The following is a 22096-nucleotide window of genomic DNA, read 5'->3' as shown; positions in this document are numbered from 1 at the left end:
GACCAGTCCAAAGTTTCTGTCAGGTGACATGACCTGCAAAAGCACTTTCATTCCTTGGCTTATCTTTATGACTGAAGAATGATTGCCTCTTATTTGCTGTAATGCTTAGAAAATGTTAAATTGCTGAAGGTGTCCCAAAAGAATTTTTCTTCTGGGGAAAAAAAAATCTCATGAATTCAAGGTTAAACAAAGGAAGAGCAGCTTAGGTTATCAAACTATGTTTTCATCTTTCAGTTTTGGGGCTTTTTTTATTTTGTCTTGTTTTATTTTTGGTTTGGTCTGATGTTCAAAGGTTTGGTAGCCTTTGTAACAAGCAAATGGCTTTTGAGCAAAAACTAAACCCTTGCTTAACCTTTATATTCTAATCTGTTGTTGCTCCGTGGTGTTTGCAGTAGTCCAAAACAAGAAAGTATGACCTCATCAGTTATTCACTCACTGCTATTTACCAATTTAGTGAGTTTCATTGGAAATGGACAATTAAATATAATCCATTTGGGAGACTTTTTAAATTGAGAAACTGCTCAAATTTGTTTCTTTGTAAATGAAAAGGATGAGTTGTACACCAAGTATTTTTCTAAAGGAATAATTCAGTGCGCAAAGCCAAGTTTAAGCCTCCTTGTTTGTTAAGAGGAGCTAGGTTTGAGATCCTCAAGTAGGACTGTGACCAAACTGTATGATTTTGCACTGGTGTAGCTTAACTACCTTATAACTTAAATACTGGTACACTGAAGGCAGAGTCGTAACCATTTATTGTCTATGGCCATACCACCCTGAATGTGCCTGATCTCACCAATAACTATTTATTGAATGACCAAGCAATGTGCATAGACAAGTGTTCAAACCATTAGAGTAATACTCCCTTCTCAACTGATTTATTGTCAGAAATACTGAGTTAAATGGAGTACCCAGTCTACCTAAAAGAAAACAATCAATAGACAAAAGCTGTTCAATCAAATGCCAATCTCCAGAGCCCACTGGGAGAAGCACTGACTTATTCAAAATGGAGCATCAGAATACAGTGAAGTTACTTTTCAGAGATTAATTCTATTATAAAGAAAACAGAGTAAGAGAGATAGAAGGCCCAAACAAATATATAACAAAAAATACATCTATCAGACAAAGTCACAGCAACTTCTTTTTAATCTCAGAAATTATTTCAGTTTAAGAAAACATAGTCAGAAAAACTAGTATTTGGGGTTGTACATTGGGTTCTTCATTTTAGTTAACTTTCCCATTGATGGCTGGTTTGTTTCTTAGACCTTGACCCAACAATTCATTGAAGTTCTTTATCTGAGATGTAGAATGCCTTACCTAATATATTCCTTCTCTGTCCTTCTAAGCACATATTGTCCCTCCACAGGAAGTTCACCTAAAACTAAGTAATACAGTCAACAAGTACCTCATATGGAGATTCCCCCTGGCTGCCTGAAGACCACATCATGACACCAATCTCTTATCCTTTTGGAAGACTATAATGACCAGTCAGTCATTCTCTATAAGACCAGAAAATTGCATGTATGGTTGCAGTGCTGGGTGGAGAAAGTCAGGACAGGAGAAAGCAGCTTTAGGTCATCCGCTCCAAGGCCCCTGATGTGGAAGGAACAATCACCTAGTACATACAAATGATCATTGTAATCCCCAGTGCAAGGACTCGGGGTGTGGGAAAGGAAGCTCAGCTTGGAATTTGAAAGCTAGAATTGCAAGGTAGGAGATCTGAGAGTTTCAAGTGGGGAGGGTTTCCAGCATTTCAGAGGAGGCTGCTTTGTTTGTTTTTAGTCTAGACTGAGAGTGCAAAGGCTTAGGAAATATGCTTTAGGTTTGAAGACACCCTGGGGTTGTTTTCTTTCTCCACTTAGAGCCCTGGGTAATAACACACATGCCAGTGCCTGCACTCAGAGTTGACTAACGGCTACCGATGTTACCTCTCTTTCTCTCCACGCCCAATCAGTAATGAAGGATGATTGCCACTAGTTTCTTAGAACCACTTTCACATCACCCACACTACTGATGTCTTCGATATTTCAGATGTCTCAGTATTTCTCAACTGAATTAGAGCAACCATCTTCTAACTGATCTCCGTGTTGCCAGCATCTGATCTGCACTCCATACTGCCTTCTAAAGAGCAAATTTGACCACAAGACTTCCCTGTTTAAAAAGTTTTAGTGGCATCTGATAGTCTTTACCATGAAATGCAGACTATCCTAGTACAGTTTCTGATAAGACAATTATCTTGGTTCGAATCCTGTCTTTGCTACTTATCAACTTGGGAAAGTTTCTTAACCTGTTTGATCTTACATTTCCTCATTTATAAAATGAGATAACATTAGTCCAGCTTCATAGGTTTGTTGTTAAGATCCAATTAGATATTCCTTTTGAAGAGTTTAGCAGTGTATTTAGTTTTCAGTAACTTTTGGTTATTATTACTATTATTATTTTACCACCTTACTATTAATAGCTACAAAAGCTTTCCCACAAACTGGCCCCTTCTCCTTCTCCAGTTATGTACCTTACTACTGGTTCATCAATAATCACAGCTTTTATATATGAAGTGCCTAGTTTGTGCCAGTCCCTTATGCCAAGGCATTTACATATATTATTTAATCTTTAACAACTCTCCAAATTAGTACTAGTACCTTCATTTTACAAATAAGAAAGCTGAGAATCAAGAGTCAAACAACTTGGGCTGGGCGTGGTAGCTCATGCCTGTAATCCCAGCACTTTGGGAAGCCAAGGCGGGCAGATCACCTGAGGTGAGGAGTTCCAGACCAGCCTGGCCAACATGGTGGAATCCCGTCTCTACTAAAAATACAAAAATTAGGCTGGGCGCAGTGGCTTATGCCTGTAATCCCAGCACTTTGAGAGGCTGAGGCGGGCAGATCATGAGGTCAAGAGTTCAAGACCAACCTGGCCAACATGGCGAAACCCTGTCTCTACTAAGAAAACAAAAATTAGCCTGGCATGGTGGCGTGTGCCTGTACTCCCAGCTACTCAGGAGGCTGAGGCAGGCGAATGGCTTGAACCCGGGAGGCGGAAGTTGCAGTGGGCTGAGTTCATGCCGCTGCACTCCAGCCTGGGCGACACAGCGAGACTCAGTCTCGAAAAAGAAAAAAAGTACAAAAATTATCTAGATGTGGTGAAAGATGCCTGTAATCCCAGCTACTCAGGAGGCTGAGGCATGAGAATTGCTTGTATCCGGGAGGCAGAGGTTGCAGTGAGCCAAGATTGTGCCATTGCACTCCAGCCTCAGCGACAGAGCAAGACTCCATCTCAAAAAACAAGAGTCAAACAACTTAACCAAAGTAACCCAGTTAGTAAGTAATAGAGCCCATAGTTGAAATCAAAGCACATCATGTTCCTAATCTGTCTTTTATGACTACACTGTGCTGTATTTATCACACTTGATTTTCAAAAAATTGCCACAACAGTATTTCTGGGCCCACGTGCTTTTTCAGGACATTGGCACTTCTCCATTCAGAGGTGAAATTTATGCTCCCTCCTGAACCTGGGCAGCATCTTATAACCACCTCAACACAAGAGAGACCAGTGATTTCCAAGGCTTGGTCACAAAAGGCAATATAGCATCTGCCTGATTCTCTCTTATCAGACATACACCTTCGAAGGACTAAGCTGCCATGTCAGAAGTTCTGCTACCTGAAGCTCCCATGCTTGAGAGACCTTGTGAAAATATCATGCAAAAACAGAGATTCATGAACACCTCCAGCTGCCCGGCCCCACTTCATGCAATCATGCAGTCCCAGCAGACACTGCATGGAAAAAAGGCAAGCTATCCCAGCCAAGCTCTGCACAACTTGCAAATTCATGAGCTAAATAAATGATCATGTTTATTTAAGTCACTAAATTTTAGGGTGATTTGTTATGCAGTAATAGAAAACCAGAATATGCACTGAAACCTCCAACACTAATCACTTTCATTTCCGCTGATGATATACCCTCCATGGTCTTCATATGTGCAGCTGCCTCTGCTTACAAGTCATCACGAGCCCACAATATCCCAGCCAGTATACACATACCCTCATTTAACGAGTTACTTTGCTTTCAAGAGTCAGTGTAGCTGTTGCGATTTCAATCATCTTTCTTCAAATTGGTGAGTAGGTGGTTAAGGACCCAAGCTTCTAGTCAAAATACCTAAGGCTAAGTATTTTTTTGTTCACTCCTTCCAGGCTATGAGTCTTAACCTCTATAGACCCCTATTTCCTCCTAAAGAGAGTAATAGTAAAACTTCTATCTTAGATGTACTGTGGAGATTAATTTATAGCTCCTAGCAAAGTCCCTGGTATTTAATATTCAGTGGTATTCAATGTATGTTGCTCTTATTAGAGCACTATTATATTGCATCACAAGTGTCTATTTATTCTTCCATTTTCTCCTCTAAACTGTCAGTCATTTGAGAACAATAACAGTGGATCTTCAATGCCTGGCACCTAGGATATGCAAAACACATTTTGTATTAAATAAGTAAATGAACAAAAAAAAAACAAATGGTGAATGGATGAATAAATGAATGAATGAATGAATGAATGAAAGAGTAGGTAAGTATGATCTGGTTTCCCTTTAACTTCTTATACCCAGCATTTAGGAGAGGTAAGGTGGTAGAGATTTCCGGTCCTGTAGGAAGTAGTCTTAGTGGCTGGCCGCATGCTTTTCTTCATGTCAGGTCCAATTTTTCTCTTTTCCTAGTGGTGCTACAGTACCACAAACATTATTTCTGAGTCTCCCTCATCCCCAAAACCGAGTAGAGAGCATCCTCACTGGGCACGTGAAATGTTTTGATCCTGACAATCCAAACCAGATGGCAGGATTGTAAGAAAAGTCACTTCCATAATCTCACATGGCCTCTAGCTACAGGTTTCCTTTCCACTTCTAACCATTTTATAGCATGCCATCTAGGTGCCTGACCTTGCCAAGTAAAATCCAGTTAATCTTTACAATGTCATTCCTCTTTATGGCCTCCACGATATGGCAATGCCATATGGTGGCAATGCTATGGAAGGGACTCTGCTCTTACCTGATAAGCAAGTTTGCATTGCACTAAGCAAATAATTTGCCTTCTGCCTCATGAATATTTCCCTACTAATATCTGCTTAATGAAAAAATTGAGAGAAATTACTAAAGAGTAGCACAATACTGACTAATAAGAAAGATGAGAAGATTCTACATTTTATTTTTATTTCACAATAGAATTTACATATATGTATATTTATAGATAAAATTCTGATAAGAAAAGCTCACAAGCTACAGATATGCTGGCTGAGTTGCAATAACTGTCACTAGAATGCAATGCTATTCCAGTACATCAGTGTTATGTCAGTACATTTTTATTTCAATAGCCAGAAAACCCCAATGTGCCTGTTAGTGTTTGGTATGTCCCCTTGCCTCAGCATTTAAAAAGCCTAAAATATTTTTTAAAGGAGTACAATACAGGGGGTTGGCTGTCTACTCACATAAATTGTTTTAAAAGCAAATGTGGAGTTTATCTTATTGCTGTTATTATTATAGGCTCTATGCTTTTTATAACTTTAATCTTATAAATTTAATTATTTCTACATTCTTTCTCAGGAGGAGTCGTTTGAAGTCTACAGAATGCTGAGGTTTAGAAAGATTTCTGAGGTGTGGCATCACATCTTCTGATTGGGCAGCATTCTCGAACGATGTGGGCCTTTGCTGCTGACTCACCAGAGGGCAGCAACTTCGAAGCTTGAAGTCAGCATGCAGGAATGCCAGGCACTTCTCTCTGGCAACCCCCAGCTGTAGCCCAGAGTTAAGCAAAGCTTTTTGGGTTAGCCTCTGACCAACCTCCTGGCTGGACTTCTCAATGCCCCGGTAGCCAAGCTCCAGAAAAGAAAATCCAGATCTTAGCAGGGCAACACTAAACTCTTCCAGCTATATATCAGTGGTGAAAATGACATAATTGCCCAGTCATAGTTGGGATATGTGGGAAAGTGGGTATGGTTTTCTGGGCACCCCTCCTCTCTCTTCATGCACCCCCCCACCCCCCACACATACACACACGTCTTTTCTAGAATGAAAACCCCAGAATGCAGAAAGTAACCTGTGAATAGTCACTAGTAAGATTTCCAGTTTTCTGGATAGATTGTGTTTGTTTGTACTCCTGGTTATTTGACCTGCCTCAATTTTCCCACATTTCTGACTGGCCAAACTGAAGCCTCAGACGAGACCAAGGACCATCTCTGAGGTCCATTCCACCTTAGTAGTCTATCATCTCATGAATTTAGCTAGCTGGGCACTTTCTGAGAGGACTGGCTTTCTAATGCTGGTAAAGCAGGGCAGAGTTGCTGGCCACACCCTTGCTAGGCCCAGATCTATGAATACCTATTTTTGTATGCTATCTAGTTTCACATCTCTCCTGCTCTCTGCACCATCCCCTCACTTAGCAGAAAAGAAAATCTTAGCTCTAAGATAATTAGAATGTTCATATTTGCAAAATCTTTTAGATTGTTTTTGGGTTTTAGGTGAGTGTCTTATAAGAAACAGCCTAAAGGAGAAACTAAGGGAGCAAAGTAGAAGGCCATATAAAAACAGAGGCAGAAATTGGAGTGATACAGCCACAAGCCACAAAACACCTGAAGCCATCAGAAGGTGGAAGAAGCAAGGAACAGATTCTCCCCAAAAGCCTCTGCTGAGAGCATGGCCCTACCAGCAGAGGCTCTTGGAGAGACTAAAATTGGAAGTCTTAATTTTAGATTTTCTGCCTCCAAACTGTAAATACATTTCTGTTGTTATAAAGCCATCAAGTTTGTGATAGTTATGGCAACCACAGAAAACTTACACAATCCCTTACACAGAATCATGTAGGTAATGTAATGAGCAAGCCATCTAGCAAGGAAATTCTGGTTTTAGTATCCTAGATAATTTTTCAGTACTAAAACTGATCGTTCAAAGGCAGAGAAAAAAACAGAAAGTGAGAGTGGCCTATAGTAAAAACAAGAGCAAATGTGCAATTCAAAGGAATGCCTATCATTCAGATGCATCTCAGTTACCATGAGTCCAATATGGCCAAATCTTCCCATTTTTATCAAATTTTTATCTTAAATTCCCTGCATTTTAAGTGTTGGTTTAGAAACCAAACAGGCAAACAGCACTCTGTGGGCACAACAAAATGTGTCTGAGAGCTGAATTATGACCATATGCAGTTGGTTGCAGTCTCTGGAGCTAACAGATCCTTCCAACAGTATTTAAGGTATGTGCCATAGACAGTTCATGACAGAACCAAGAACATGGCATGTTGTCCTCCTTCAAAACCCAGTCTGCTAGCCCAAGCCACTTACATGCAAGCTCTCTCCATCCTTGGTGTAGTCAGAGATAAATATTTTGTTGAAGCCTGAGATAGTGTATCAGCCTCTTGCTTCTAGGCCTCTCTTCTTAGTTTTTCTATGGTAATTTGATTTGCAGTCTTGTACATGTAGAATCTAGAAGTCGTGTGTGGGTGTGTGTATGTGTGTTGAAGAGGGTTAGGGTTGCAATGAAACGTGTGATTATTTTAGAAGGAAAAATAAAAGAAAACAAATTATTCACCAGAGAAAGCTGAAAATCAAAAACCATTTTTCTGTTCTTATTTTGCCACAAAGCATGAATAGATATTTTACTAAAGGGAATGATATCTAGGTCAGGTAACAAGATATAAAACTGAGACATTACTTAAAATTGACATAACATCCATAATTTAATTTATTAAAAGTTGTTACTTCTGTGGCCATTTATCACATTTCTAGAGCTACCTATCTTTCAGTTTCAGACTGAGTATCTTATAAAAGCATTATAAAGTAAAATAACTCAACTAGATTGACTTTTTCAGTCTGCCTATGGTGGTTAAGAAGATTGTTATGAGCATTGAAAGTAATACACAGATTTATAACTCTTGGTTGAGTCTGCAGTGAGGAGGGAAAGTTGTAATTAATATTTATAATTGATACTTGTGTTATCATGGAAATACATACTCTGAAAATAAGAAGGGCAGGCTGTTGAAGGGTGTCTCTGAAAGGTAAAGGAATTTTAAAGATTTTTGTAAATGCAGAAATAAATGCATCTTCTTACTGGTGGATCATTATCCTCAGTCAAATTGAAGTTAAAAATACAAAGAATCCTAACAAGTCAAGAATAGGAAGGTAAGCAACCCAATTTTAAATTGGGCAAAATATTCAAATAGACATTTCATCACAGAAGACACGTGAATGGTTAATAAGCACATGAAAGATGTCCGACATCATTGGTCATTAGGGGAACAGAAGTCAAACCCACAATGAGGTACCACTTCACACCCACTAGGCTTAAGTCTGTCAAAAAGACAGACAATAATAAGTGTAAGCAAAGATGTGGAGAAGTGGGAACCTCCATACATCGTTGGTAGAAGTGTAAACCGTTACAGTCACTTTGGAAAACAGTTTCTTAAAAAGTCAAACGTTAATTTTCCATACAACATCCTACTTCTAGGTGTCTACCCAAGGAAATGAAAAAATACTTCCACACAAAGACTTAAACATAAATGTTTATAACAGCATTATTCATAAGAGTCAAAAAGCAAAAATGGGTGCAATGTTCTTCAACTGACGAACGGAAAAACAAAAGGTGGTATATACGTAAAATAGAGTACTTTGTAGACACAAATAAAAACGAATGAAGTATCATACTGATATTTGCAACATTTATAAACCAGAAAACATTATCCTAAGGGAAAGAAGCTGCACACAGAACACCACCTTTTGTATGATTCCATTTATATGAAACATCCAAAAATAGGCAAAGCTATTTAAAAAACATGGAAGATTATGGTTGCCTGGGGCTGGAGATGGGAATGGAGATTAAATAAATGAGCATGAAGGATCTTATTAGGATGATAAAAATGTGCTATAACCATTGTAGGAATGGTTACACTACTCATTGAATCTACTAAACATCATTGAATTCATGCACTTAAAATGGGTGAAATTATAGCATGGAAGTTGTACCTCAATAAAGTTGTTTTAAGAAATTAGAGAAATAATTAAAAGAATAAAATATAGTCAATAAAACACTATCGCCTTTATCCCATAACCAATCTGTCAACAAATGTGCCAATGGTCCTTTCTGAATATCTCTTACTTTTTATCTTTTTACATATTTCAAGTGCATAATACAACTAGTTCAAACTATTAAATGTACAAAATAGAACACAATGAAAAACTTTCCTACCACTGTTCTCCCTCAGCCACCCAATGCCCCCCACTAAAAGCCACCAGTGTTATTAGTTTCTTGTGTATCATTCTAGAGATGCTTTATGCATCCACATTAACTTTATGAATACACACATGTGCATCTATCCATGCACACCTTTTTTCCACAACTTGTGGCATACTGAATATGTTCTGCACATTCCTTTTTTTTACTTAATAATTAATACCATATCAGGATCTAAATGTGGCTCAAATCTTTTCCCTCTTTACCACCCCACCACCTCAGTATTTCTTGCCTGGGGCATTGTATTTCATCTAATTTGAGATCCTATAGGTTATATGACACACTATTATTTGGGGGCCCTTAAGAGACAAAATAATGCTGCCAATTAAATTATAGCATGCCATTGATACATTCCAATTTCAGAAAGAAATGATGAGTTAAAAAAGTACATATATATGCATCTAAAAACAATAAAATATGTAATTAGAACAGTCTCCCAAACAGTTTCTTGCTATCAAACCCAGCTCTGTGTCAATTCATTGTCTCTTATCCTGCCAAAGTAATTTTTCTAAGTTTTGGATGGAATCTTTTTATTCCTCTACTTAAAATTTTGTAGACTCCCATTGCTACAAGATGATGTCCAAATAACTGAATGTGGCATTCAAGTCTCTTCCCATTTCCGGCCTCCTTTCTCTCTACTACCCTATGCTCTAGACATGCCCAGCTATTGGCTATTCCTCAAAAATGGAGTGTTCTTTCAAAACTGTGCTTTTGTACATGTTGTTCCCTCTCCCTGGAATACACTTGACCCCCTTTCCTCCTGGCTAAATACCATTTGTCCTCCAAGACTCATCTCTGGGAAAACTGCCATGAACATTCCCAGTTCAATTAAATGTCCTTTCTGTACTAACACCCTCATTGTGCTTAATTCCATCAAAAGCACTTCTTGCCTAGTATTAGGCTTCTTTGTTTCCTTGACTGTCTTCACTACTCTTATTTTTCTTGCATTACAAAAGATTGCCACAGTGCCCTGAACACGTTAAGCATTCAGTAAGCATTTATTGGATGAATGTGTACTTTGGCCCCTAGATGTAATCAACACATCTGCAGTAATGGAGGTGTGGTCAGCACAGTGTAGGGGAAAGTACACGGGATCGGAAGTCAGAAGATGCCAGTTCTGGGCTCTGACATTTCTAACTCTCTGAACTTAGTTTGGTCAGTTAACGTTTCTAAGACTTGGTTTCCTCATCTAAGAACATAAACCTAAAAGGGCTTGCTGAAGGGACTCAATGAGAAAGTGTCTGAAGTAACTGATACAGAGTTGGTGTTCCAAACAGGACATCTTTTGTTAGAGTGACTGAAACATCCTATGCTATAGAATGCATTTGATGTACCCTGAAAGCAAACATGCCACTGACATGTGGTTACAGTGGACTTTGTTTTTCATTTTTTATTTTATTTTTGTAAAGGTGATATGTATCATGTTGTTTCAGAAAGCATGGTGATAAAAAAAAAAAAAAAACCAATTCTTGCCCATGGCATTTCCCATAACCCCCATAAGTAACAGTTTCTTTTAGATATTTCCTGTGTTTTCATCTTAAAATAAATGCTAACATATAAAGATATATTATAGTCCCCTCTTTTTTACTATATATATAGTAAATACATGTGATATATTTACTATAAATATATATACACATATAAATGTATATACACATATATAAATATATGCATATATTATAAATACACACATATACAAATATATATATACACAGAGAGAGAGAGAGAGAGAGACAGAGAGAGAGAGAAAGATATTCCATCTACATTATCAACATTCTGTTCTGAGTGCTGGTGTTTTTTCACTAAATATCTAAATGGACTTTATGAGCCTCTAAATTTGCCCAGAATGATTCTAATCAAGGAGACAAGTATGTGGAAAGAGGGATTTTATTTATTGCTTCACATCACAACTCTGAACTATCAGCAAGAGGTAAAAGCTTTGACTCAAGGCTCAAGTCTTTCTAAAGGGAACCACAAAGAAACTGCATGAACAAAACAGTGAAAAACTAAGTTTGCCTTTTATATCAGGCCAGGGTCAAAGAAATTGCAACAGGGCTGAAAGGGCTGTGAAGATCTTATCTCCTTATACTGCCTTGAGATTAGAGGAATGCAGCAGAAAGCACAAACATGCAGACTAGTAAGTCTTTAGCACTACCTGCTACCTGCTTTTTATCAAATGAATGACAAGTTTTCCAGTGAGCCTTCACCTCTAAAGGACAGTATTATTCTTAGAATTGTAAACAAGTTCCCTTTTAGGGTTGTGGCTCAGGTACAGAATAGGATTTGCACTTTTTAAAGCTATGTCTGTATGGAAAGCAAAAGCTAGTGGTATAAGGAGGTGATGTGGGCTTTGTAAGTAGTTATTATTCTTTCAATTTTGTTAATCACAGCAAATGATAAAGTTATAAGCACAAAGGTTTGGCAAAATGTAGGCATTAGAATAACAGACCTTCATTTCATTGACAAGTTTAATTATGGCCCAAGTTGCTCGTATCCTCTCTCCCTTTTTCTGATATTTTTACTCACCTAAGTCACTGGCCTGAGTTCTTAACCTCTCATATGAATGGCCCCAGTTTAATCACTGTGCTCCTCATTCCCAAATTCCCGTCACTTCCTTTACTGAAGTTCTCCACCTGGGTAGGGAAACAGACTAGTTAGGGGAAATCCAGTGGGCTCATCAGCACAGGCAGCAACTTCACCATCTCATGCTGTAAATTACCATCACCCTGACACAATTTGTCACATGCACGCACTGCAGAAAATTTATCAGAAAGATTAAGAATGGGCTGGTGAAGAGAACAAAAGAAACTCCCTGATGGCCTTTGGTATGAATGGAAGACAGGACTGCGTCTGACCACATAAGCCCAGAGAAGCAGGAGCCTGAGCTGGTTTTCTACACCGTATAGGCCACAACACTGCAAATCCAGAAGGCAAAGAAAAATAAGGGCAGGGATCTCTGGGAACCAGCAAGCAAAGGCACAGTATCCAGCAAGGTGAGGCAGGTGGGGAGGGTTATGAAGGCAAGCAGATGATGCCTGAGTCTAACAGACTGATGAGCGAGCTGGAGAAGGCCAGGTGGAGGAGGGGAGAGGGAACAAGACATGCTGAGGCACTAAATCTCTGAGTCTTGAAATAACACAGGGCATTTTAATAACTCCACATAGTTCCGTGTGATTGGAGATGGAATGCCAGTGGGACAGGGACAGGGTCATGGTGAAAAATTGGAGAGGTGGCCAGAGACAAGTAACAAAGGACTTTGAGAGGTCATATTATATATCTTGTATTTTAACCAGAAGGCACTACTGGGAGCTATTGCAGGATTTTAAGCAGGAAACAACAAGATGAGATTTAAGTTGTAGAAAAGTCACTCTCACACCTATGTAGATCATGGATTTGAGCACTGTGTCCATAGCACCTTCCATATTACAGTGCGTTAGGCATATGTCTGTCTCCACACTAAGCTGTAACCTCAATGAGGGGAGGGAGCATGTCTGTTTCTCATTATTATATCTCTGGTACCTAGAAAATGCCAAGTTCATAGTCATGAATGAACGAATCGTGTCCAATCTCATTCATCTTTTTTTCTCTAATGCTCACGCAGTACTTAGTGTAATGTAGGTAATAGTCAAAGGTCTGCTGAATAAATGAATAAATGCTAACTTCTGCCTCACTGTCCAGTTCCATCTCTCCACATTCCCCAACATTTGTCCTATAACAATAAAATTGTATAGCTTTCCCAGATGCACTGTATTGTTTGCCTTACATATGCTATTCCCTCTGATTAGAATTCCCTACCCCTATCTCCTATCTATCTAGTGAATTTCAATTATGTCTCAATTTGAGACATTTGATTGATTTGACCCACTGGGGAGAAGCTTTTTGTAATACCAATACCTCCCACCACCATGCTGACCCACAAAGGCTCCTCTTCATCTACTTGCTCCTTGGTTCTGGCTGCGTACATTATCATTTATATGGTTTTTATTGCATTCTTCGTTTTGTACTATAATTTATTTGCGTATAGCTCTAGATTTTGAACTTTTAGAGGGTAAAGACTGTCCTATTTTGCTTCCTCAACACAGTTCCCAGCCTAAGCCTCAATCATAAAGAAGATTCAAATAATGTCTTTGTGAAATTTAATTGTCTATTTCTTGAAGTTAATTATATTCCATCACCTCTGAATTTGATTCATGGTTTACTCTTCAATATATAAATCAGTTTTTTCTTTTCATATTCTAAAGTCATCTCAGGCTACCATTAACATGAACGCTTGGAGTTGGAAAATATTTCTGTGGTTCACATAATCTATTGCCTTTGTGATTTCCTATCTGTCCTCTCAACTTTTGTGTCTGAGTCTCATAAAATAGCCCATTCATCTTTTGTTTTATTTGCCTTTCACAGTCCTTATCCAAACTATCTTGTAAGAAGCTTACAGGGGTCACAACTGTACATAGCATTCTAGGGACAAACAGAAGTTTCCTTTCATTGTACAAATGAAGAGTAATGTGTTTTTGTCTCGTTTTCAGAATTTTTCCAGTGACAATCATGATTTTGTTGGCTTTTGAATTAGAAACAATACTCTGAATCAGAATCTTTGCAATAACTTGTCAGTCTCCTTTTCACAAACAAGAACTCAATGTCCAGTGCAGAGTCTTCTTTTCCCTTAAGCATCTCTTTTCCTTAGTGTGATCATGGGCACTCTCCACTATTTGCAAGAGTTTCTTCCAACCCTGGTTACCAGGATCCTGTCCCACATGACACAGTGTGCAACTCACTCCCTCCAACTAAAATATACGAAAAAAACTAGAAATTGATTCTCTTTCAGTTTTTTCTAAAATTAATCATTTTACATTTTGTATCTAATTTCCACCCTCAAGGTAAAATAATTATCATTAGCATGTGTTGAGTGCTAGATTTGTGACACACTGTTTTAAGTCATTTATACTATGTAAATGACACAGTTATTTTAATCCTCACAAAATCTCTCTGATATCCACATTATTTTATCCCTATTTTACAAATGAATAAACTGAGGCACAGAGCAGTTGAGTAATTTGCCATAAGTCACAAAACTAGCATGTGGCAGAATGGAGATTTTAACCCATATAGCCTGACTCTGCACAAAGCTGGAGTTTGGTGGAGACAGAAGGAAAGAGAAAAGAAGAGAGTTTTATCTGAGCCTTTCCAATATCAGTGTCACTTAGGGTGGGTATCTAAACTTGCTGAGCCTCAATTTTGACATCTGTAATGCAAAGATAGAAATAGACACCTCTTGGTTTGTTGACTGTAGTAAATATAACCTCACATGTAAAGTATCTGGCTGACTAAAAGTGCATAACAAATGTTGCTTCTTTCCTCACCCAGTTAGTTCTCTATTTTTAGGTCATGGCAACCACTTTAAAGTCACCATTGAAAACCATAAAGTTTCCCTTCCCAGCTCTATCCTGTACTAACTGCATGAACTGAAGCTCCTGTTTCCTTTCCTGTAATCTGGCAGTCATAAAACCCATTGTGAGAATTAAATGAGATCATGTTTGAAAGGCAATTAGCACAGTGCCTGGCATATGGTAAATGCTCAATAAATGGCAGCAACTATAGCAGTGGTGATGATAAGGAAGAGGACAGGATTAGGAAGGATTATGTTGATAATGTCTTCAGCTTGATTCTCCCTTCTTACTTAAAAAAAACTACCATCTGTCCTCTAGAGCTATAAGAAATGGAAATGCTGTTCACAGTTAACCTTCTTCAGGGAGGGAAACGACTTGAATCCTCAGAGACTAACTCTCTAGGACAACAGTTTTAACCTTCTAGCACATAAAATAATCTGTGGCATTTAATAAGATGTCAAATAGCAGGGAACCATTCAGAAATTCTGGCCAATAGAAAAGTTCTATGGCCCAGAAACCCAGACATCTAGAGTCTGAACTAGCTCTTGGCAATTTTGAGTTGGTAGCTCTGGGACCACACTAAAAACACTGCCTTAGGATTAAATCAGTGTATTTCTTTCTTTAAACCAACATCATTTTTAAGAATCTAAATGGGATTTTCAGTAAGATTTAAGACTAGCTTTTGCTTTAAGGGGATTATCTATAAGGAAACACTTATCATCATTCACCAACTTAAAGTATTTGCAAATATAACACACTTTATTGAGAATAAAATCAATAACAAAATAGACACTCTGTTGACAAATGCGTGTGTGTGTTCACATGAGAGCCTTAAAAGAACTTTTAGTCTATTTTTATTATCCCATACAATCTAGTCTTAGATTTCAGTCCCTGCTAGACTATATATAGTCACATCAAATATATACCTATTGTTATATGAAGGATGATGGGTTGATGTTTTCTGTAAACCACAAAGGGCTAATCATGTTTCATTTAAACTACATTTCTCACACAGTCATCAGAAATGTTTTAATGAACTTCAGAAATTTCACCCAATGAACACCTCCAATATTAGTAAAAAAAAATTAAAAATGTATGCATGAAGAGCATTACTTCATAGATTAAGAAGTTGAGGAAGGAGAGTTTACATTTTCAGAGACCACAAAGAAAGTAAGCATTATAATTGTCATCAAACTGATTCTGTGCTCAAATCCCTGGAACACATTTGCCATCAACTAAATTTAGTCAACCTTTGTTTGCTTTGGAAAAATAAATTTTGAATAAACAAAATTTTCATGTTTCATGTGTGGCTACTACTACAGTTTCATGATATTAAAAAATTAAATCTGAGGCTGGCATGGTAGCTCACGCCTGTAATCCCCGCACTTCAGGAGGCTGAGGCGGGTGGATCAACTGAGGTCAGGAGTTAGAGACCAGCCCAGACAACATGGGGAAACCAAAAAAAAAAAAAAAAAAAACACACAAAACAAAACAAAACAAAAAAACACAAAAATTAGCCAGATGTGGTGGCCTGCACCTGTAGTCCCACCTACTTGGGAGGTGGAGGCTGCAGTGAGCTGAGATCATATCACTGCACTCCAGCCTGGGCAATAGAATGAGACTCTGTCTCAAAAAAAAAAAAAAAAAAAAAAAAAGAAAGAAGTTAAATCTGAAATCCTTCCAGAGACAAATTTAAGCTCACAAGCCCTTGCGGCAGATAACTTCTTTACTGACCTGAAATAAAGACATTTGATATTTGAGACACTTGATAACTTTTAGATGTCTCTAGCCAAGCCACGAGTAAACTAAAAACTAAAGGAAACTGGTGGGTGTTTTGCAATATAAAACAAGTAACTTCAATTGCAGATACCAAACATCTAAGCTTTTATGAAGTTTTTCTAACATTTTTCTAACATTTGTTATGTAAATAATTGTATCAGGTGAATATCACCAGTTCAAGATTTTTTTCTCTTCAACATTACATTGATCAAGTACTTTTAAGTCAAACATTCCTTTCAATGGTTGGAAGCAACATGTTAGAATTTAGTCATTTTTAGGGGGGTGGAGCCAAGATGGCTGAATAGGAACAGCTCCAGTCTACAGCTCCCAGTGTGAGCGACGCAGAAGACGGGTGATTTCTGCATTTCCAACTAAAGTACCAGGTTCATCTCACTGGGGAGTGTCGGAAAGTGGGTGCAGGACAGTGGGTGCAGTGCACTGAGTGTGAGCCAAAGCAGGGCGAAGCATTGCCTCACCCAGGAAGTGCAAGAGGTCAGGGAATTCCCTTTCCTAGTCAAAGAAAGGGGTGACAGACAGCACCTGGAAAATCGGGTCACTCCCACCCTAATACTGTGCTTTTCCAACAGTCTTAGCAAACGGCACACCAGGAGATTATACCTGTGCCTGGCTCGGAAGGTCCTACACCCACGGAGCCTCGCTCATTGCTAGCACAGCAGTCTGAGATCAAACTGTAAGGCAGCAGCAATGCTGGGGGAGGGGTGCCTGCCATTGCCCAGGCTTGAGTAGGTAAACAAAGAAGCCAGGACGCTCGAACTGGGTGGAGCCCACCGCAGCTCAAGGAGGCCTGCCTGCCTCTGTAGACTCCACCTCTGGGGGCAGGGCATTGCCAAACAAAAGGCAGCAGAATCCTCTGCAGACTTAAATGTCCCTGTCTGACAGCTTTGAAGAGAGTAGTGGTACTCCCAACATGCAGCTGGAGAGCTGAGAACAGACAGACTGCCTGCTCAAGTGGGTCGCTGACCCCCAGTAGCCTAACTGGGAGGCATCCCCCAGTAGGGCAGACTGACACCTCACACGGCCGGGTACTCCTCTGAGACAAAACTTCCAGAGGAACGATCAGGCAGCAGCATCTGCAGATCACCAATATCCGCGGTTCTGCAGCCACCACTGCTGATAACCAGGCAAACAGGGTCTGACAGGCCAATATTCAAATTCAGGAAATACAGAGAACACCACAAAGATACTCCTCGAGAAGAGCAACTCCAAGACACATAATTGTCAGATTCACCAAAGTCGAAATGAAGGAAAAAATGTTAAGGGCAGCCAGAGAGAAAGGTCAGGTTACCCACAAAGGGAAGCTCATCAGACTAACAGCTGATCTCTCAGCAGAAACTCTACAAGCCAGAAGAGAGTGGGGACCAATATTCAACATTCTTAAAGAAAAGAATTTTCCACCCAGAATTCCATATCCAGCCAAACTAAGCTTCATAAGTGAAGGAGAATTAAAATCCTTTACAGACAAGCAAATGCTGAGAGATTTTGTCACCACCAGGCCTGCCCTAAAAGAGCTCCTGAAGAAAGCACTAAACATGGAAAGGAACAACCGGTACCAGCCACTGCAAAAACATGCCAAATTGTAAAGACCATCAAGGCTATGAAGAAACTTCATCAACTAATGAACAAAATAACCAGCTAACATCATAATGACAGGATCAAATTCACACATAACAATATTAACCTTAAAGGTAAATGGGCTAAATGCTCCAATTAAAAGACACAGACTGGCAAATTGGATAAAGAGTCAAGACTCATCAGTGTGCTGTATTCAGGAAACCCATCTCACGTGCAGAGACACACATAGGCTCAAAATAAAGGGATGGAGGAAGATCTACCAAGCAGATGGAAAACAAAAAAAAAAGGCAGGGGTTGCAATCCTAGTCTCTCATAAAACAGGCTTTAAACCAATAAAGATCAAAAGAGACAAAGAAGGCCATTACATAATGGTAAAGGGATCAATCCAACAAGAAGAGCTAACTATCCTAAATATATAGGCACCCAATACAGGAGCACCCAGATTCATAAAGCAAGTCCTTAGAGACTTACAAAGAGACTTAGACTCCCACACAATAATAATAGGAGACCTTAACACCCCAGTGTCAACATTAGACAGATCAACGAGACAGAAAGTTAACAAAGATATCCAGGAATTGAACTCAGCTCTGCACCAAGCGGACCTAATAGACATCTACAGAACTCTCCACCCCAAATCAACAGAATATACATTATTCTCAGCACCACACTGCACTTATTCCAAAATTGACCACATAGTTGGAAGTAAAGCATGCCTCAGCAAATGTAAAAGAACAGAAATTATAACAAACTGTCTCTCAGACCACAGTGCAATCAAACTAGAACTCAGGATTAAGAAACTCACTCAGAACTGCTCACCTACATGGAAACTGAACAACCTGCTCCTGAATGACTACTGGGTACATAACGAAATGAAGGCAGAAATAAAGATGTTCTTTGAAACCAACGAGAACAAAGATATAACATACCAGAATCTCTGGGACACATTCAAAGCAGTGTATAGAGGGAAATTTATAGCACTAAATACCCACAAGAGAAAGCAGGAAAGATCTAAAATTGACACCCTAATATCACAATTAAAAGAACTAGAGAAGCAAGAGCAAACACATTCAAAAGCTAGCAGAAGGCAAGAAATAGCTAAGATCAGAGCAGAACTAAAGGAAATAGAGACACAAAAAACCCTTCAAAACATCAATGAATCCAGGAGCTAGTTTTTTGAAAAGATCAACAAAATTGATAGACCACTAGCAAGACTCATAAAGAAGAAAAGAGAGAAGAATCCAATAGATGCAATAAAAAATGAAAAAAGGGATATCACCACTGATCCCACAGAAATACAAACTACCATCAGAGAATACTATAAACACCTCTATGCAAATAAACTAGAAAATCTAGAAGAAATGGATAAATTCCTCGACACATACACCCTCCCAAGACTAAACCAGGAAGAAGTCAAATCTCTGAATAAACCAATAACAGGCTCTGAAATTGAGGCAATAATTAATAGCTTACCAACCAAAAAGAGTCCAGGACCAGATGGATTCACAGCCAAATTCTACCAGAGGTACAAAGAGGAGCCAGTACCATTCCTTCTGAAACTATTCCAATCAATAGAAAAAGAGGGAAACCTCCCTAACTCATTTTATGAGGCCAGCATCATCCTGATATCAAAGCCTGGCAGAGACACAACAAAAAAAGAGAATTTTAGACCAATATGCCTGATGAACATCGATGCAAAAATCTTCAATAAAATACTGGCAAACTGAATCCAGCAGCACACCAAAAAGCTTATCCACCATGATCAAGTGGGCTTCATCCCTGGGATGCAAGGCTGGTTTGACATACACAAATCAATAAACATAATCCAGCATATAAACAGAACCAATGACAAAAACCATATGATTATCTCAATAGATGCAGAAATGGCCTTTGACAAAATTCAACAGCCTTTCATGCTAAAAACTCTCAATAAATTAGGTATTGATGGGATGTATCTCAAAATGATAAGAGCTATCTATGACAAACCCACAGCCAATATCATACTGAATGGGCAAAAACTGGAAGCATTCCCTTTGAAAACTAGCACAAGACAGGGATGCCCTCTCTCACCGCTCCTATTCAACATAGTGTTGGAAGTTCTGGCCAGGGCAATCAGGCGGGAGAAGGAAATAAATGGTACTCAATTAGGAAAAGAGGAAGTCAAACTGTCCCTCTTTGCAGATGACATGATTGTATATCTAGAAAACCCCATCGTCTCAGCCCAAAATCTCCTTAAGCTGATAGGCAACTTTAGCAAAGTCTCAGGATACAAAATCAATGCGCAAAAATCACAAGCATTCTTATACACCAATAACAGACAGAGAGCCAAATCATGAGTGAACTCCCATTCACAATTGCTTCAAAGAGAATAAAATACCTAGGAATCCAACTTACAAGGGACGTGAAGGACCTCTTCAAGGAGAACAACAAACCACTGCTCGATGAAATAAAAGAGGATACAAACAAATGGAAGAGCATTCCATGCTCATGGGTAGGAAGAATCAATATCATGAAAATGGCCATACTGCCCAATGTAATTTACACATTCAATGCCATCCCCATCAAGCTACCAATGACTTTCTTCACAGAATTGGAAAAAACTACTTTAAAGTTCATATGGAACCAAAAAAGAGCCCACATTGCCAAGTCAATCCTAAGCCAAAAGAACAAAGCTGGAGGCATCATGCTACCTGACTTCAAACTACACTACAAGGCTACAGTAACCAAAACAGCATGGTACTGGTACCAAAACAGAGATATAGACCAATGGAACAGAACAAAGCCCTCAGAAATAATGCCACGTATCTACAACCATCTGATCTTTGACAAACCTGGCAAAAACAAGAAATGCGGAAAGGATTCCCTATTTAATAAATGGTGCTGGGAAAACTGGCTAGCCATATGTAGAAAGCTGAAACTGGATCCCTTCCTTACACCTTATACAAAAATTAGTTCAAGATGGATTAAAGACTTACGTGTTAGACCTAAAACCATAAAAACCCTAGAAGAAAACCTAGGCAATACCATTCAGGACATCGGCATGGGCAAGGACTTCATGTCTAAAACACCAAAGCAATGGCAACAAAAGCCAAAATTGACAAATGGGATGTAATTAAACTAAAGAGCTTCTGCACAGCAAAAGAAACTACCATCAGAGTGAACAGGCAACCTACAGAATGGGAGAAAATATTTGCAATCTACTAATCCAACAAAGGGCTAATATCCAGAATCTACAATGAACTCAAACAAATTTACAAGAAAAAAACAAACAACCCCATCAAAAAGTGGGCGAAGGACATGAACAGACACTTCTCAAAAGAATTTATGCAGCCAAAAGACACATGAAAAAATGCTCATCATCACTGGCCATCAGAGAAATGCAAATCAAAATCAAAATGAGATACCATCTCACACCAGTTAGAATGGCCATCATTAAAAAGTCAGGAAACAACAGGTGCTGGAGAGGATGTGGAGAAATAGGAACACTTTTACACTGTTGGTGGGACTGTAAACTAGTTCAATCATTATGGAAGTCAGTGCGGCGATTCCTCAGGGATCTAGAACTAGAAATACCATTTGACCCAGCCATCCCATTACTGGGTATATACCCAAAGGATTATAAATCATGCTGCTATAAAGACACATGCACACGTATGTTTATTGTGGCACTATTCACAACAGCAAAGATCTGGAACCAACCCAAATGTCCAACAATGATAGACTGGATTAAGAAAATGTGGCACATATACACCACGGAATACTACGCAGCCATAAAAAATGATGAGTTCATGTCCTTTGTAGGGACATGGATGAAGCTGGAAACCATCATTCTCAGCAAATTATGGCAAGGACAAAAAACCAAACACCGCATGTTCTCACTCATAGGTGGGAATTGAACAATGAGAACACATGGACACAGGAAGGGGAACATCACACACCGGGGCCTGTTGTGGGGTGGGAGGATGGGGGAGGGATAGCATTGGGAGATATACCTAACATTAAATGACGAGTTACTGGGTGAAGCACACCAACATGGCACATGTATACATATGTAACTAACCTGCACATTGTGCACATGTACCCTAAAA

The 22096-nt window shown here is 39.0% G+C and overlaps 1 long non-coding RNA gene across 1 annotated transcript in view; it reads right to left on the bottom strand.

Moving 5' to 3' along the window:
- Positions 1–22096, bottom strand: part of LOC105738490 — a 126843-nt gene that overhangs the window by 11887 nt on the left and 92860 nt on the right. The window contains exons 7-9 of the long non-coding RNA XR_004032142.1: positions 19482–19643; positions 12629–12771; positions 11779–11885 (exon numbers count right to left, since the gene is read on the bottom strand). This is a non-coding gene — a long non-coding RNA (uncharacterized LOC105738490). The remainder of the gene's footprint in view (positions 1–11778; positions 11886–12628; positions 12772–19481; positions 19644–22096) is intronic.

This window comes from Nomascus leucogenys, chromosome 1a (genome assembly GCF_006542625.1).
Source record: "Nomascus leucogenys isolate Asia chromosome 1a, Asia_NLE_v1, whole genome shotgun sequence".
Classification (NCBI taxonomy): domain Eukaryota; kingdom Metazoa; phylum Chordata; class Mammalia; order Primates; family Hylobatidae; genus Nomascus; species Nomascus leucogenys.
Note: the sequence above shows the minus strand (reverse complement) of the source record. Positions and strands in the feature narration are given on the sequence as shown.